The 14,008-nt window shown below is 43.9% G+C and overlaps 1 protein-coding gene across 5 annotated transcripts in view; it reads right to left on the reverse strand.

The window, feature by feature from the left end:
* Positions 1-14,008, reverse strand: part of CTDSPL (CTD small phosphatase like) — a 120,691-nt gene that overhangs the window by 39,526 nt on the left and 67,157 nt on the right. The window lies entirely within an intron of this gene.

Here is a 14,008-nt window from a genome sequence, read left to right on the forward strand (position 1 = left end):
GAGGGTGGGTAGGAGTGATTTCTTAGAAGAAATGGAGGGTGGGTAGGAGTGATTTCTTAGAAGAAATGCTTTCTGAGCTGGGCTGACGGTTTCATAAAATTGCTGGAGGGGGCAGGAAAGTGGGGAGATAGCCATTGGTAAAGGGCCTGATGTGAGAGACAGCACGAGGTATCTGAGAAGTCAGAGCAGTGGCGAGGGGGTGCGGACGTGGTTGACGACAGCCTTGTAAACCATGCGATGAGTCTGCATTTGGCTCTATGGAAATGGGGAGCGGCACGAGCAGATCTGTACCGCAAATGTCACGGTTTGACCTTGCGACTGGAACCACCGAGCTTAAATTTTAAATGGACTGATACAGGCTATCAATCCATATCAAAGATTTCCAGGATACCGTATCTGCAAATCAGAGATGTGGACCGTTTTGGGTAAAGAGCCTAGAATGGAAATTTCTTACTTAAAAATTGACTTTAATGTTTAGTTTTGAGAAGAAGAGAGAGAGAGAGAGAGAGAGAGAGAGAGAGAGAGAGAGAGCATGAGCAGGGGAGGGGCAGAGAGAGGGAGACACAGAATCCGAAGCAGGCTCCAGGCTCTGAGCTGTCAGCACAGAGCCCCACGCGGGGCTTGAACCCACGAACCGTGAGATCTTGACCTGAGCCGAAGCCGAGGCTTAACCGAGCCCCCCAGGTGCCCCCAAAATTGACTTTAAGTACAAGCTACATGGAAATAAGAAATAAAAAAATTAAAATTAAAAAAAATAAATTACACGGAGAGAAAATGGGCCGTGGAGTGATTATTGGGGTTTGAGTCCCTCCCTGCCACGCGTCAGCCAGTGTGACTTCATCTACCTAAGCTACACCACTTCATTCCTACGTCTGCAGGGCTGTTGTGTGGATGCAGCAAAAACACGCGTGTTTGTAAAGCACGTGTGGTGCTCAAGAGAGAAGATCTACCGGCAGCTTAAGATACAAGCAAGAAGAGATTGATCGATTTAGGTACTGAGCAATGTCTCCCTGTGAACATTCGGAAGTTAGCGTGTATCCAGACAACAGTCCTTACAAAAACAGCCTGGCTTTATGAAAAAACACGTAGGCAGAACCATTTTGGTTTTGGTTATGTGAATTCTAAACTTAGAACTTGACGTAGCTCCTTAAAACTTTACTTCCTATCCAAAGTTTCTTTGTATAATAATAATAATAATAATAATCATAGAAACTAAACAAATAAAAAGCAGCTCCCCATGTGAAGCTTAAAATAAAGGCCTAGGGCTCAGGCCTTTTCTAGGAACTCTTATATGAAATCCGGTTAGAAAGAAAGTGTTATAATTAAACACATGAAATGTCTGGGCAAAGTCCACCGAGGCAGACGGTGCGGTTCGGTCCCCTGGTGGGATGAAGGGGACGGGTCCGAGGAGCTACCAAACGGTGTTTATGCCAACGCATGGAGGGTGCAAGTGAATCCACAGCCAGTTGGTATGTACAGGCCAAGACGGGCATTTCTAGCCCTCCGCTGATACTTCCTGACCTAACTGGTTCCCTCCTGCATCCAGAAACTGAGCTGTTGCCCCTCAAGCAGCCAGTGTTTCTCCATCAGTGTGGGAGCAGCCCATGCCACATAACCCGGGCCCTTAAACCGTTCTTGCGTTCTGACCTGGTTTGGGTTACAGCCGTGAGGAGGCCCTGGCTCTTTCCTGAACCCCTGGTCTCAGGACCGAAACCTCCTGGGTCTACACCAACTCCGAGCTTCACGTAACTTGTCTTTGTCAACACCCCACCCACCTGTCCTTATCTCACATCTGACCTGAAACTCCCACTGCCCCAAACACACCCCTACACAGTCAGAAGAGTAGTTCAGGATGAAGCTCAGAGAAGCGGGAACGTTGGTTGGTCGAAGTGTTTGCTACTTACCATCAATCCATCCCAAGTCATTCGGGTTTCTCCCCAAGCCAAGGAACTGCATCTTGGCAGCTACAGACAACAAAGGTTGGCCTTTAACTCTCACAGTGCCAAGCCGGCCTCCGTGCCAAAGACCCAGCACCACAGAGTTTCTAGGAGAAAACGGACTTGATACACCACATCTACTGCTAATGTGTCAAAGCACCAACACCTGCCCTCCATGCTAGCTTCTTTCTTGTTGCAAGAGCAGAATCAAGAAAGGATTCCACAGCAGCTTTGTAGCGTCTGAGTATTCACAGCAGAACATTAAAAACATGTCCAAGCATCGGCATGGACACCGGTGCTGTTAAGGGTGCAAAAGTGCACACCAGAGTCTCCCAAGGAAAAAACGCTTCTTCACGTGTGGGATGTCAGAGCACACCCTGAAGAGCCCACGCAGCTGGATTCACAACTGTATTACTAGGGAACAAGCTAGACACCTTTTTTTGAGTTGGGAGCGGGGGGGGGGGTTCCTCTCGCCGGCCGCCGGCGTTTAAATGAATGCACCCTTTCTTCTCTTGTAGGACTGGGCTGCAAATCTCTGGAATGCAGCCCAGGGCCGTGGTTTGGAGTGGGTGTCTAACAGGAAATTCTGGGCAGTCTATGCATACATTACATTCCTTTCCCACCCCGAAAGAGTGGTCAACAAACACAACTTTCCTCTGTTTGAATAATAGGAGGGTAAGGGGGGGGGACTGTTGGGGTGGGGAGAGGCCAGGGCACAGACCGTACAGAGTTCAAAAGCAGATGTGGCTGCTGAGCATCCAAACATCCTTTTCTCCTAGAAAAAGGACTTAGTCACCAAAAGGGTCACCTTCTGAGATACCCAGTCGGTCCCTCTCCAATTTCCAAGTGATAAATTTCCCCTGGGAACTGCACCCGGCCCTCTGGAAGAAACGTGCCTTTGATCGCTCTTTTCCCACTACAGCCCACGACGGGCGGGGGCGGCACTACCCGTGAGGAATCCAGGGGAGGAGCAGGGGCTGGTGACTAAAGGCTGGGCAGGAGGAGTCCCGATGTCATCCTTCCATGATGGTAGGATGTCTCCCTTGTTCCCTGTTGGCTCCTAACAGCCCTCATCAGCTGCCGCCTCCTTTGCCGGGGGCCCTTGACATAAATCGTGGCTGGCCTTCCCAGCGTGCGGTGCAGAGATGACACCCGGTTTTCCGACGAGGAAGCCGAGACTCGGAGTACTTACAACTGTGCGGTGAGGGTGCTGGGGTTCAAAGCCAGAGCAGCCCGACCACAGAGCTTCCAGCCTTCCCACTAGCCCTCCCTGCCTCGCTCCTCTGTACTCTTCTGGGTTTGGGTTTTACTTCCAGGGAGAAAAAGCTGATATGAGGCCTTGTGCTGCCTGTCATCACGCCAAAGGCCACACTTGAGAAAATTCCACAGTGAGCCAGGGATACTTGTGGTAGCCCTATGAGGTCAGTCCAGACACAGTGGGTCCACTGTGCCTCGGACGCACCCAGGCAAACTCTCTGTGACTTAGCTTCCAAGGAGTGCCCCTGTGCTGGGAATGCCCTCCTCGCCTCAGCACCTCCCAGACCCCTGGCCCAAGGCCACACGGCTCCTAAGTAACAGGGCTGGAGAGAAACCAGGTCTGGGGGAGTCCAGAATCGGAGCTCTCAGCCGTCCCTGTACAGAGTCCGCTTTTCACAGCAAGAGCCAAAAGAAGTAACAGAACAAAGGACTCAAACAGAAAATGCACTTAAGAGGAAGTAAAGGTTAAAATTTAACGGTAATTAAATAAATGAACGCTGAAACGATGAAGCTCCGTTTTGTGCCTGTTAATTCAATGAACAGAAATGACGAACACAAAAACACAGCCGATGGCGGTAAGATTTTGATGGCAGAGGCACCTTCATTCACACGTTGCTGGTCACGCTGGAGACTGGAACGATCCGTTTGAAAAGCAGGCGAGCGATGTGTCGGAGACCATGAAGTCTTCCGCAAACCATCCGAACGCCCAGCAGAGTGGGAACGGTTAATTAAACTAATGCGTACCAGCTGGACAGAAAACCTTGCAGCCACAAAAAACGCCACTGGGAAGAGCGTGGAAAAGTGCTCATGGTCACTGGCAGGTGAAACCTCTTGGTGCTGTACACTCCTTATGTCTTCAGCCTTGTCAGGTGTCTCTGGACAAGATCTGGAACACAGGCTCCAGGCGCACAAGCTTGCGACGCATCTTGTTCGTGCCCAAGCCCCTCGGACGTAGAAATGTGCTGGTACAGAACGGGCCCGTGGTGACACATGTTTACTGAATGAGTGTACGTATGAGACAAAACAGAGAACGATGAGCATTTCTGGGATGCTACCAAAAAGGAACAGCGCCTGTGATTCTTCAGAGAGAGGTCAGCTCAAGCAACACTGCTTCCTGGGAAGCCCTCCTGTCCACAGCAAGCCTCCTCCTCCAAGCTGGCTTCACCTATGCCCCCCACGTCTCGCCAACCTATCTGAGGAATCCAACTCTCAGCTCCCAGATGTTTTTAATCAAAGTGGCAACCTCTGTTTCCTAGGAAATAATTGGTGCAAATCTTCAGAGAGAGATTAAGTAAAATTCACCAATACGTTCGGTAAGCATGGCAATTTCTGGATCATAGGGCTGGGTCAATTATTATTTTATTAACTTTATACTTTTCTATTGTTTTCCAGTTTCTATAATCTACTTCATGTTAATAATGGAAAACAATTGAATAAATATTAAAAATGTTTGTTTCTACTTAAAAAATATATGGGAACATTTTTGCATATGTGGTACCCTTCTACAACCTTACTTTGATGGGCTATGTTGCATATGTGTGCCTATATACTGTGCCATAATTAAACTCACTTTGGACATTTATGCGGTTTCCTTTAAAAAAGGATCATAACAAGGGTGCCTGGGTGGCTCAGTCCGTTAAGCGTCCGACTTCGGCTCAGGTCACGATCTCGCAGTTTGTGAGTTCGAGCCCCGCGTCGGGCTCTGGGCTGACAGTTCGGAGCCTGGAGCCCGCTTTGGATTCTGTGCCTCCCTCTCTCTCTGCCCCTCCCCCACTTGTGCTCTGTCTCCGTCTCTCAAAAAATGAATAAGCTTTAAAAAAATTTTTTGAAGTGTCACAACAAATGCTGCAATTTGTTTGCAACAGCAATGTTAGGAAATATCTAGTTGTTCACTAATATGGGACAAAGTGGAATAGATCCCTGGCGTGGAGTATTATACAGCTGTTAAAAGGCTGCAGCTCTATGCACACTGATGGTAGCAAAGACTTATGTAAGATGTGCCAGTTGCTATTCCTGCACTTTATATAGTGAGTCACCGAATCACTTCGGTAATCTTATGGGTAAGAGCTAATCCTATACTCCTTTTATAGATGAGGAAACTAAGGCCCACAGAAGCTAAGAAACTTGTCCAAGATGACCTACCTCATAAACAGTAGTGTTTGTTCCAACCCGACTAATGCGTGCTTTTTAACTTCTGTACTATATTGCCTACTACTAATGGAACACATTGGGAGATTTATTAAATGAGAAAAGCAAGGTACATATGGTACAGATAGTGTGCTACCACAGACCTTCAAAGTTAAACAAATTAACAAACTAAAAAGCACAATCACGTGTACATTCTTACCTGCGCTAAAAGTCCCTCTGGAAGGATTTATAAGCAACTGGTTGCTCCATGGGAGAGAAATGGAGGACAGAACTGGGAGGGAGGGAGAATGCAAAATTTTTCACTCCATTTCCTTTCAGTAGCCTTTGAATTTTGTACCACCTATTAAAGTGGAAATTCTATGTAATGTACCATGCATTATAATGAGTAAGAAGCATGAAAAATGATACTACAGCGAGGACGTGTACATAACTTTATGTGTCTGATTATCCTATTAGAAGACATTCCTAGAAGTGCAATCGCTGGGACCAAAGTCTTTGAAGAAATGTTGAGCCTCTAGATCCTGCGGACCATCTGCTGCCTAGAGAGGCGGCGTCGCGGTGCACCCCCAACCCGTGGGGTGTCCCCCGGAGGCTGTACCAACACAGAGACTTTAAACAGCCTTTGCCCGTCTGCAAGGTAGAAATGGCAACAATGTCGCTTTCATGCGCATTTCCTCAATCACCCTCCGACCTCCGAGTTCTGTGACCTCTCCTACACCTCTGACCATTTCTACTGCTTCTGAGAACTGGGCTTATATATTTTTTGCCTATTTTTCCACTTTTTTCTTTGATTGTTAAGAGTTCCTTTGTCCAAATTGGAGACATAATCCTTGGGACTGTTCTGTACGTTGGAAATAGTCTCAGTTTGTTTTAGGCCTTTTGTTTTTTACGGTGGTTGTAGATGTGCAGAAGTTTTAAGTTGTTAGGGAGTCAAATCAAATGATTTTTTTTAATGTTTGTTTATTTTTGAGAGAGAGACCGAGCATGCGTGGGGAGGTGCAGAGAGAGAGGGAGACACAGAACTCAAAGCAGGCTCCAGGCTCCGAGCTGTCAGCACAGAGCCCAACGCGGGGCTCGAACCCACGGACTCAGGGACAGTGAAATCATGACCTGAGCAGAAGTCGGTCACCCAACTGAGCCAACCAGGTGCCCCATCAAATGATTTTTTAACTGATTTCTTCCCACCCTAATATGATATACTATTCGCTTACATTTTCTTTTAGTTTTTTTTTAATTAAGTTTATTTATTTATTTTGAGAGAGAGAGCACACGAGCAAGGTAGGGGCAGAGAGAGAGAGAGAGAGAGAGAGAGAGAGAATGAATGAATGAATGAATGAATGAATATCTCAAGCAGGCTCCATGCTGTCAGCACAGAGTCCAATGCAGGGCTCAAACTCACAAACCGTGAGATCATGACCTGAGCCGAAATCAAGAGTCAGACACTTAACCGAATGAGCCATCTAGGCATGCCAACGCCCAGCCCCCGCCCCGGCCCGCCAACCTTCTAGTTCTTTTTTCAGTTTAAAGTATCTTTAAAGTAAAAATTTTATCTGTTTGGAGTTTATTCTGTGCATAGGAGGATATATGAAATCTACCTAGCTTCCCCCCAAAGGTAAATATCCTAATAATATTTATTAAACAATTCATCTTCATACACTGAGTGGGACATTGTCTTCATCCCTCTCTGCTCCCCTCCAGTCCTCTGCTTGTGCCCGTAACACAAAGCTTTGCTACTGCAGATACACTATTTTATAGTTAACAGTACTGGTCCCCGTTTATTATATTTTTTTCGAAAATTTCTTGGACAGTCTAACCCTTTATGCTTCCAGATGAATGTCAGAATCACTTTATCAAGTTCTAAAAAAAAAAAATACCATTGGGATTTGGTTGCATTAGGCTCATGAAATATACATCCACTAACTCTAGTTAATTCCATTAAAGTAATTAAAGGAAGGTTAAAACGAAAAAGTTTAAACAATCCATTTGTTGTACCTTATTCCTTAAAATTGTGCCAAGATTAAAAGTGGCCTTGGTTATCAGCTTGGAATAGACTGTTGTAACTATAAGATACTTTATACAACTCCCATGGTAACAATAAGGAAAATACCTATAGACGAGACACGAAAGAAAATGAGAAAGGATTAAAAACATGTCACCACAAAAAAGTCATTGACACACAAGACAGCTAAAAAGAAAAACGAGAGACCACAAGTTACAAGACAGAAAACAAAATGCAATAGTAAGACCTTCCCTATCAGTACATGTTAATAAAGTCCCCAACCAAAAGACATACAGTGGCTGAATGGACAAAAAAATAAGATCCAACTACCTGCCGTCTATAAGAGACTCACTTTAGATTTAAGAACACACATAGGCTGAAAGTGACAGGGTGGAAAAAGATATTCCATGCAAATGGTAACAAAAGAGAGGAGAGTGGCTATACTTAGGGACAAAGAAGAACATTACTGGTAAAAGGGTCAATTCACTGGAAATACAACAATTATAAATATATATGTACCTAACACCAGAGTACACAAATATACGAAGCAAGCATGGGCAGAAATGAAGGGCAAAGCAGACAGTGACACATTAATAGTAGAAAATTTCAGTAACGGACAGAACATCTAGAGAAAAGACAAACAGAAGACCTGAATAACACAAGAGACCAAATGGACCTAACAGACATGTACAAAACACTGCACCCAACAGCAGCACCATACATATTCTTCTCAAGTACTCAAAGAACATTCTCCAAGACAGATCACACATTAGGTCACAAAACAAGTTTTAACAAATTTAAGAAGACTGAAATCGTACCAAATAACTTGTCTGACCACAATGGAATTAAACAAATCAACAGAAGGAAATTTGGAAAATTCACAAATATGTGGAAATTAAACAACACACACTTGAATAACCAATGGGTCAAAAAAGAAATCACAGATATCTGAGACAAATACAAGTGAAAACACAACATACCAAAACTTACAGGATGTAGAAAAAGCAGTATGAAGAGGGAAGTTTAGAGTGGCAAATGCCTACATTAAACAAGAAGAATTATGGGGCACTTGGGTGGCTCAGTCGGTTAACTGTCCAACTCTTGATTTTGGCTCAGGTCCTATCTCCTGGTTCATGAGTTCAAGCTCCATGTCAGGCTCCGGCTGACAGCCCAGAGCATGCTTGGGATCCTCTCTCTCCCCGCCCGCTCTGCCCTGCCATCCCCCCTCAAAATAAATAAATAAACTTGAAAAACAAAAGAAGAATGTTATTAAATAAACACCCTAACTTTATACCTCAAGGAATTGGAAAAACAAGAGTAAACCAAGCCCAAAGTTGAGCAAACCAAGCCCAAAGTTAGCAGAAGGAAGGAAATAAAAAATAGTTATAACAGAAATAAACAAAATAAAGACTAGAAAAACAAAAGAAAAAAATCAATGAAACTAAGAGTTGGGTTTTTGAATAGATCAACAAAACTGATAAACCTTTAGCTAAACTAATTAACAAAAAAAAAAGAGAAAACTCAAATAAAATAAGAAATGAAAGAGGAGGCATTAACAACTGATATCACAGAAATAAAAAAAGATTATGAGACTACTATGAAACATTATATGCCAACAAATTGGATAACCTAGAAGAAATGGATAAATTTCTAGAAACACATAATCTACCAAGACTGAATCATGAAGAAACAGAAAACCTGAACAGTTCAATAATGAATAAGGAAACTGAATCAATAATCAAAATCTCCCAACACAGAAAAGCCCAGGGTCAGATGGCTTCACTGAGAATCCGATCAAACATTTAAAGAAGAATTAATACCAATTCCCCTCAAACTCATCCCAATAATTAAAGAGGTCAGAACATTTCACTCATTTTATGAGGGCATCTTCAATCCTGATACCAAAGCCAAAGACCTACAAGAAAAGCAAAGCACAGGCCAATATCCCTGATGGATAAAGATGTAAAAATCCTTAACAAAATACTAGCAAACCAAATTTAACAGCATAGTAAAAGGATCATGTCCCATGACCAGGTGAGATTTATCCCTGGGATGCAAGGATGATTCAACACACACAAATCCATCAACGTGATACACTACATTAACAGAGTGAAACACAGATCACATCAACAGACGCAAAAAAAGGCATTTGACAAAATTCAACACCATCTCATAATAAAATACTAAAAAAAATAGAACTTAAAGGAAAATAATCTCAATATAATAAAGGGTATATACTAAAAGCCCATAGTTTTGCTGTTATTATGCTGCAGTTAAACATGTCTTTCCTATGACTTTCTATGGGTTCTTCCCCTCCCCCTCCCCCCGCCCCCGCCCAAAGCCCATAGTTAACATCCTACTCAAAGTGAAAAACTGAAAGCTCTTCCTCTAGGATCAGCAACAAGGCAGGGTGCCCGCTTGCCACTTTGATTCAACAAGGTAGTGAAAGTCCGAGCAATTAGACAAGGAAAAGAGATAAAAGGCATCTAAGTTGTTCAGAAAGAAGCAAAACCATCTCAGTTCACAGATGACATGATCTTATATACAGAAAACTCTAAAGATCCCATAAAAAACTACTAGAACGAATAAATGAATTCTGCAAAGTTGCTGGGTACAAAATCAATGTGTCCAAATCGGTTGCGTTTCCACCTGCTTCCAACAAACAATCCAACAATGAAAAGGAAATTAAGAAAACAATTGCACTTTCGATAGCATCAAAAAAGTTTTTTCATTTTTTTGGTTAAACTTAATCAAGGGGACGAGAGCCTTGTACACTGAAAACTACAAGTGGTGAAAGAAATTGTAGAAGATACAAACATGGGGCGCCTGTCTGGCTCAGGCAGTAGAGCATGTGACTCTTGATCTCAGGGTCATGAGTTCACGCCCCACGTTGGGTGTGAAACCTACTTAAAAAAAATGTGAAGAAATTATAGAAGACACAAATAAATGCTAAGACAGCAGGTGTTCATGGATTGAAGACTTAATGTTATTAAAATGTTCACACTACCCAAGGCAATCTACAGATTCAGTGTAATCTCTTAAAATCCCAATGGCCTTTTTTCTTTCCTGGCAGAAATAGAATTAAACAATCCTAAAATTCATATGGAACCTCAAATAGCTAAAACAGTCTTGAGAAAGAAGAACAAAGCTGGAGGGCTCACATTTCCTGACTTGAAAATATATCACAAAGCTATCCAACAGTATGGTGCTGGCATTAAGACAGATACACAGACTCATGGAACAAAACAGAGAGCCCAGAAATAAACTCACACATACATAGTCAAAGGGGCTTCAACAATGGAGTCAAGTCTACACATTGAGGAAAGTACAGTCCCTTCAACAAATGGTATTTCTGAAAACTGTATACCCACAGGCAAAATAATACAACTGGACCCTTATATTACACCATGTACAAAATCAACTCAAAAGTACATTAAAGATTTAAGTTTAAGACCTAAAATTATAAAACTCATCGAAGAGAACAGGGAAAAATGTTGGTCTTAGCAATGATTTTTTTAGATAGGACACCAAAAGTATAGGCAACAAAAGCAAAAATCAGACAAGCGGGACTGCATCAAACTAGAAAGCTTCTGCACAGCAAAGGAAACCATCAACAGACCTACAAAACGGGAGAAAATATTTGCAAACCACGTATCTGGTAAGGGGTTAATACCCAAAATATGTAAGGAACTCCTATGACTCAACAGCAAAACAAACAAAACAAATAATCTGAATTTAAAAATGGGCAGAAGACTTGAATAGACATTTCTCTTAAAAAAGACATACAATGGGGGCGCCTGGGTGGCTCTCAGTTAAGCGTCCAACTTCAGCTCAGGTCACAATCTCTCAGTTCAAGGGTTCACGCCCTGCATTGGGCTCTGTGCTGACAGCCCAGAGCCTGGAGCCTGCTTTGGATTCTGTGTCTCCCTCTTTCTCTGCCCCTCCCCTACTTGTGCTCTGTCTCACTCTCAAAAATAAATAAACACCAACCAAAAAAGACATACAATGGCCAAATGAAAGGATGCTCAACATCACGAATCATCAAGGAAATGCAAATCAAAAGCACATGAAATATTATCTTATACCTGTAAGGATGACCATTATTTAAACACACACACACACACACACACACACACACACACACACACACACACAAAGAGAAAAGACCAAGTGTTGGTGAGGATGTGGAGAAGCTGGAACACCTGTGCACTGTTGCTGGAAATGTAAAATGGTACAGTTGCTGTGGAAAACAATATGGAAGTTTCCCCCCAAATTAAAAATCTCATATTTAAAACAAATTTTTTTTTAACATTCATTTATTGTTGAGAGAGAGAGAGAGCGAGTGAGCAGGGGAGGGGCAGAGAGAAAGGGAGACACAGAATCTGAAGCGGGCTCCAGGCTCTGAGCGGTCAGCACAGATCCTGACGTGGGGCTCGAACTCACAAACCGTGAGATCATGACCTGAGCCAAAGTCGGAAGCTCAACCAACTGAGCCACCCAGGCGCACCCGCCCCCCCCAAAGTCCCATATTTTTAATATTAGAAAGATCACTGCATATGATCCAGCAATCCCACTTCTGGGTACTTATCCAAATGAATTGAAAACAGGGTCTCAAAGAGATATCTGCTCTCCCACGTTCACTGCAGCACTATTAACAACTGCCAAGAGGCAGAAGCGACTGGAATGTCCAACAATGGATGAAGAAAGAAAATGTGGTATATACATACAATCAAATATTATTCAACCGTAAAAAAAATAAACACTGTCATGTGCTACAAATGGGTGAACCTTGAGGACACGATGCTAACTGAAATAAGCTAGACATAAAAAAAATACGGTATACGATTCCAGTTCTATGAGCTACCTAAAGTAGTCAAACTCACAGAAGGAGAGAGTAGAATGTTGGTTGACAGGGGCTGGGGGAGGAGAAAGAAGGAACTGCTGTTCAATGGGCACAGAGTTTCATCATGCAAGATGATGCCCTTGACTCTAAATAGATTTATTTAAGTTCTTTCTTTTAAGTCCCTCTCTTTCACCTCTCAAGCTCTATGGAGATTTAACGTGCAACCCCGTTCATACAGTCAACGATGCTGTCCCACGCTTAAAATTCATTTAGAGGGTAGATTTCACGTTGTATGTGTTGTTTTGCTTTTTTATCACATTAAACCAAAAGAGTGGCTTCGGAAGGAAGCCACGACCACCGCTGATGGAACGTCACCTGCCCTGTGCCAGCAGCTCCCACAACTGATCGTGCGCAATCCCCACCTCGCGCGGGCATCATCACCCTCATTCCAGCAGTCCAGGAAGTGGGGCACCTAGACTTCGCTCAAGGAGGCACAACCACCATGTGGCTGAACAGCAGTTTGTATTCAGGCCGCCAGACTGCAGAGTCTATGTGCGCTTTTCTACCCGCCATCATTACGACTAACACACCATGGGGTATCTGCCTCACCCCCTCTGGCCTACGGGGGACCCAAGCGGGTGGTGGGGCTCATTCACTCCGGCTCATCACCCCTGTCGCCGGGCAGTAGCATTGCAAGCGTCCTCGACATAATGACTGCATTTGCTTGTGGAATGCTCGTTCTTGTGGGTAAGAGTCACAATTCATCGGTAAAATTCCACTGAAAACTGCTATCGTTGGATCAAACTTCTCCCAGTGTACTTAATTAGAATCACTAGCCAAAGCAGCAAGCCAGCTCACCCGGAAGAGTTTTCTACGTTGGTTCTGCAATTAAGGTGTAACCATACCTATATCTTGCTCTCTATCCAATCGTACCAAATACCGGTTCAAAACTGGGGGAAAAAAATCACCTTAAATAATTATGTCTCTATTCACCAATGAGAACAAAAATTAATTCCCTAATAGCTTATCTGGTGGCATTGACATGGGGTCCATGACGGGGGCAGAAATAAGAAAATAATGGTGTTTCCTGTGCAGGCTGGACACCCGTGAGCTCATCCACCACGGCCGTTCCTCTCAGGTCCCAGGCGCGGCTTCAGAGAAGCTCTCTTCCTCGCTCTGCTGCTCTGCTGAATTGGGCTCGTCGAGTTTTATCCCTACTTACCTTGTGTTACTGTTTAATTTCCTTCTGTCAGCCAGCCTGCTGTCTCCTCTGTGACCCTGCTCTGGCCTCACAGACCTCCCCTCGGTGGCATCCTTCTGGTCTCAAGTTAACAGTATTGTCAGCCCCCAGAGGGCAGTGAATTCACCAGCACATGCTTAGTTAGCGTCTCCTGTCCTTCGGGTAGTATTCTACGTGGACAAAACTCACAAACATCCCTGCCTTCACTGAGCTTACTTATGTTCCAGTGGGAAGAGACAGACAATAAATAAACGTGCAAAGTATAGAGTACGTCAGATGGTGGTAAGTGTTGTGGATCAAAGCAAAGCAGGAAAGAGGTGAAAGAGAGGGACTTAAAAGAAAGAACTTAAATCTATTTAGAGTCAAGGGCAGGTCCTGTGAAGTCACCACCCATGGCTTTGGAGAACTGTCACCCCTACAAGGAAGGCCCCTCACAACTGATGTATCTCTTTCACTTCTCTTTCTCCCATTCTGCTACCCACCCTTCACTGGCCTCCGCACATACCCCACCCAGCATTCCTTCTAGAATGTCTCCATAACCTTATGTTATCTGTCAGCATCTGCCCTACTCCCAGGACCAGATA

This window comes from Panthera onca, chromosome C2 (genome assembly GCF_046562875.1).
Source record: "Panthera onca isolate mPanOnc1 chromosome C2, mPanOnc1 haplotype 2, whole genome shotgun sequence".
Taxonomy (NCBI): domain Eukaryota; kingdom Metazoa; phylum Chordata; class Mammalia; order Carnivora; family Felidae; genus Panthera; species Panthera onca.